Consider the following 5842-nt stretch of genomic DNA (forward strand, 5'->3'; position numbering starts at 1 on the left):
GGAACCCGAATAGGCGATAAACCTGGACTAGAGTCTTGTGTGGTTAGTCAGGTCGTGGCCGACACCCTTGCCAGGCTTTCGCTTGAAGGTTGCCGAGATACATGACGTGTACATGGAGGTTAGTGGCGAGAGCATGTGTGAAGAAGTACACCCCTGCAGGGTTAACATGATCTATTCGAATAGCCGCGTCTGTGGTAAAGGACTACTGGGTTGCTTGTACAGTTCACAGACAAGTGAAAGTGGATACTATAAAATGCGCAAGATAAGTGTGAGTGCTATGGATGGCCTTCTCGTAGGGAGACGGGAGCGGATCCATAGTGGTGTATTGATATGGTGAATATGTGGACTCGTGTGCGCCACCTCAAAAGAGTTACTTGCAGTCGTAGTTCAGGATAGCCACCGAGTCAAAGTTGGCTTGCTGCAGTTAAACTCCACCACTCCCTTTGTTGATACTGATGCATATGTAGTTAGTTCTGATGTAAGTCTTGTTGGGTACATTTGTACTCACGTTTGCTTAATTTATGTTTTTACAGAGATACTTCAGTCTCACTAGTAGTTCCGCGTGGACTTCGATGTTTAGCTTGTTACCTTAGCTACGATCTTGTGCCCTCGGCAGGATCTTGTAGATAGTCAGGCTTCTCAGCCCTTTTCATTTGTAGTTGTCTGTACTCAGACATGTTGTGCTTCCGTTGTTTGTATGCTATGAATGTTGGGTCATGAGACCTATGTTTGTAATACTTGGCTCCTCGGAGGCTAATGAATATATACTCTGAGTTGTAGAGTCTTGTTGTGATGCCATGTGGTATTTGCACATATCGAGCATATTGTGTGTATGTTTTGAAATGCTTGGTATGTGTGGGATCCGACAATCTAGTTGTTTATTCTTGGTAGCCTCTCTTACTTGGAAATGTCTCCTAGTGCTTCCACTGAGCCATGGTAGCTTGCTACTGCTCCAGAACACGTAGGCTGGCTGGCATGTGTCCTTCTTCGTTCCTGTGTCTGTCCCTTCGGGGAAATGTCACACATTGTTCCTTTAAGTCCTTGTAGCTTGCTACGACTTGGGTTCATACGTTGTTGATCGACACGTTCGTTGTTGGGTCATGTATGCCTGTCCTTGTAAGTTAGCGCCACCTTGGGTTTACAACTAGTCATGTCGTCCCGGGTTCTTTGTCATATGGATGCTAGCGACACTATCATATACGTGAGCCAAAAGGCGCAAACGGTCCCAGGCTAGGTATGGTGGCACCAATGGGAATACCGTGCATGAGGCCGCAAAGTGATATGATGTGTTACATGCTAGATCGGTGTGACTTAGGATCGGGGTCCTGACATTGTACTAGTTGCTAAAATCTGCCAACAACTAAAATTAGGAAAATGTTAGATTTTTATTTGGTCAAGTAGTCTAATCACCCCCCCTTTAGACCTACTTTTGATCCTACAAGTGGTATCAGAGCTTTGGTCTCCATTTGCCTTGATTTCCATAGCTTTGGTAACCATAGCCTTGGTTTCACAACCTAGGAGGTTATGGCATCTGGCGATGGAAATTACCACTGTAGAGGTCCTTGCTTTGATGGTACTAAATTTTCTAGTTGGAAGCATAAGATGAAAATGCACATTCTTGGTCATAACTCTGTCGTTTGGGCTATTGTGCGCATTGGTTTGCAAGGTGATTTATTCGAGGATGGAAAAGAGCAGGATCGTGAAACGTCCGTGGAAGAAATGAAGATGTTGCAATACAATGCTCAAGCTTGCGATATTCTCTTCAATGGATTTTGCCCCGAAGAATTCAACAAAATCAGCCACCTTAAGAATGCAAAAGAAATTTGGGATACTATGGTTGATATGCATGAAGGTACCGAGTTCGTCAAGGAATCCAAATTGGATGTGCTTCAAAGTCAACTTGACAAGTTCAAAATGAAGGATGGTGAAGGAGTCGCCAAAATGTACTCTAGGCTTGCTCTCATGACAAATGACATTACCGACTTAGGAAGCGAAGAAATGACCAACAAATTCATCATCAAGAAGATCCTAAGAGCCTGGATGGAAAATATGATACCGTGTGCACCTTGATCCAAATGGTGCCCAACTATCAAAGATCTCAAGCCAACAGAAGTCATTGGTAGAATTGTTGCTCATGAGGTGTCACTCAAGGATAAGGAAGATCTCCACGACAAGTAAAGTGGTGCTTACAAAGCTTCATGTGATGCTCCCACAACATCAAGTGAGAAACAAGTCTTCAATGAAGATTTGAGCTTAATGGTGAAGAACTTCAACAAATTCCACAAGAATAGAGCAAAGAGAGAAGCTCCAAGTCAAGGTCCTACAATGACAAAAGATCTTCTAGTTGTGATTGTAATTGCTACAACTGTGGAAGACCCAGACACTACTCCAGTGAGTGTACGACTCCCTACAGGAAAAGAGAAGATTCACCAAAAAGGAGAAGTAAAAGAGGTGAATCTCCACCAAGAGAGAGAAGGGGTAGAGATGATCATTATGAACGAATACCCTCTCGTAGAAGCAAGGATTTAGAAAGGAAGGACAAATAATCAAAGATCTACACAAGACGAAGACATCAAGCTCACATTGGTGAATGGGTATCCGATTTCGACTCCAACAACTACTCCGAGAGAAGTTATCACTCCAACTCTGAATATACTCAAGATGAAGGTGTTGCCGGTCTTGCACTTGTGTCATCCAACTCCTACGACATATTTGACTCACCAAATGAAGGAATTGGAAGATGCTTCATGGCTAAAGGCCCTAAGGCATCACACACCGAGTACGTTGATTTCAATAGTGATGAATATGATTTGCTAGGAGATGATGATTTACTTGTTGACAACACTAGTGATGAAAACTATGATGAAATTGCTATTAATCCTGCTAATCAAGATGAAACGAATGACAATGATAAGAAGGAGATTGAGCGCCTGACTAAAGAACTAAACACTCTTAAGTTATCTCATGAAACAACTCTAGAGGATCATAGAGAGCTCCTAAGAACTCATGAGAAGCTACGCTTCGAGAAGCTAAATTTAGAGCAAGAGCATGGGTTCCTAAAATCAATCAATGATGATATTCGAAAGAAGAGTTCTTCTTACATTGCCAAGCGTTTACTCTTGTCTACTTATGTTCCTCAAGTAAAATCTAGCAACAAGATAAATAAAGATTCTTCTTCTAGTAGTAACAATAACAATGCTAAATCTAATATTGTTGCTTCTAATAGTTTTCTTGATTCCACTAATGATTCTATTAGCCAAGTCACACTTGAGCAAGAAAATAGCTTATTGAAGGGAATTATAGAAAAAGGTGTTTACAAGAGCCTTGACGGAAGTAAGCAATTTGAGGAAATTGTACGCAAGCACAGAAGGCACCAGAAGAATCAAGGTGTTGGTTTTGAACAAAAGTTCAATGCCAATGGAGTTGAGTGGGAAGAAGATCAATATCCCAAGACAAAGTTTGTTCCTCAACAAGAGAAGTATGACCCCACTTCTTTCAAAGGAACACAAGCTCAAGATGATCTTCCACCACAAGACCACAAGCTAAAAGGCAAGGACAAGCTTCAAGAAGAGATTGATTCATTTGAAGAAGCTCCTAAGGTCATGGTCAAGTTGGTTCCCAAGACTAAATCAAGTACGACTACAACTCTAAGGATTCCCATCAAGTTGATGTGGATCCCAAAGAAGAAGAACTAGAGAGTTCTTGAGGGTGACTCCACCAACATACTTCACTCACATTCATCTTGGCAAGGACAAGTGCAATCAATTTCCATATCTTGCAATAGTTCAAGGAGTCACAAACCCTATTTTTGGGAAGACAAGGTACAAGGTAACCTAATGCTTTCATGGACATCATCATATGTGTGTTTCACTCTATGTCTATGGATATTCTTGTATGTTCCTTGTGGGACTAACCCGTGTAGGTATTGGAAGTGCAACTCACTCCAATGGATTGCTCCAAATGATCTTCATCAACATTGAGCATCCACATCTTCAACACCTACATGAAGTCATCATTGACAAAACCCAAGGTTAGTTCATCCCTCTAAGGGGGGATATCACATCTAGGTGGAGCTTTGCTCTAAGAATTGAGCTAAAGCAACTCTAATGGTGTGAACATAACAATGCTTTATGTAAAAGTGGTAACCCCACTTATGCTTAAACGATTAGTATGACCTATGATCAAATGTTCTCATCTGACTCCTAAATCAATATACTCATATATAGAGGACCTAGTCATCACCAACTGCTTGATAGATACTAGAGTGTTTGTGCATGCTTTGCCACATGATTTATTTGCTATCTTATTATGTGATCATGTTGGTTGCATAATTTTCTTCATTCGAGGACATTCATTTGTTGCTTTGATTGGTTGGTTTTTTCTTTTTGCCAAGTGTATGGACAAGAATGCCTAAGTACTCCCTCTAGCTATCTATGCTTTTTCTCATCTCAAACTCTATTCATGCACTGGTACGCGTCGGTGCTATGCAAACGATTTTTTAACCCCTTTCCGCGACGACATTTGGAACCGTTGCCAAGTGAGTGTGGGCGATGGGGGGGGGTCCTTCCCACAAGACCCAGAAACCGTCGGGGATATGCCCTCCTGGCACACACGCTCGGCAAAATGAGGTCGTGTGCAACCGGCGAGCGAGCAAATACGGTTATACGTATAGTAGTGCTAAAAAAATACAATTATACAGGCGAAATCGTTTCCGGTCGTAAGTACATCCCACACAGTCAGCCCCCGCTAAACGTTTCTGTTCATATGTACAGTCCACACAGTCCATCCAAGGAATACATTTCCGTTAGTATGTACATCCCACACAGTTAATCCAAGAAGTACCAAATGTTTGTGGTGCGCACAACATCACAAATAGTCAATAAGTTCTAAGCGTGTGTGATAAGGTGACTATCGCGAACATTAATACGAAAGAACTATGTGCAATGATGTTGTTAATCCCACACTTTTTTTTCTTAGCTGGTCGTGTGTGCAGTGGAGATTGATCGCACACATTTTTCCTGGCTAATCATGTGTGCGGTGGAGATTCATCACACACATAGTGGATCCTAGAAACGTGTCTGATCTCCACGTCTATCACAGACGTTTCACTTTTGCAAACCGTGTGCAGTGTAATCCCTAATTAATCCCTAATTTAATAATCACATTTTTGAATTTGAAAGTAGGCAAGCACTTATTTCATAGTCTGGATGAAATACTTTAACCTTCATTGCGTGTCCACTAATCATGTACTTTGCGAGGTAATCTTGAGTGAACTACTTCGGGAACCATTGCGGACGAAAAAGATTTAGACATTGTTGTCTAAAAACTCATTATAGGCATTAAAAAGAGAAGGCTGCAGAGTTTGTAGTTACCATCCTACAGCTCACTGTTGTATTGGATAGAGCATAAACAAATATTCTGCTTGCCACCATTCGTATCTTTTTGCTAATAATCCTTATCAGTTTCCTCACTTGAGCTTGTTCATGAATATCTCATTGCCCTATGCAAAAAGGGTCGATGCATGGATCCTTGCCAAGGGCATATGTACCTACAAGCAACAAGTCAATATTAGAAGCTAACAAGTGTCCAGGCCTGGATCTATATGCACTACATTATGGAATGACGGGGGAGTACAAGCCGAGGGATGAAGCTAACCTTGGCAGAAAATGGTGGCCACTCCCGTTGTTGTCCTGCATAAGTAGTGGAAAGGCATGATAAGTACGGCAACCTTAACATCAAACAAATATATCAAATTTAAACAATATCATGTCCAAATGATAGCTTGAATGTGTTGGTTTCAGCATGCTGTTAAAGCATATATAAAATGGAAGGCAATGTTACC

The sequence above is a fragment of the Triticum dicoccoides genome, chromosome 3B, assembly GCF_002162155.2.
Source record: "Triticum dicoccoides isolate Atlit2015 ecotype Zavitan chromosome 3B, WEW_v2.0, whole genome shotgun sequence".
Lineage (NCBI taxonomy): Eukaryota > Viridiplantae > Streptophyta > Magnoliopsida > Poales > Poaceae > Triticum > Triticum dicoccoides.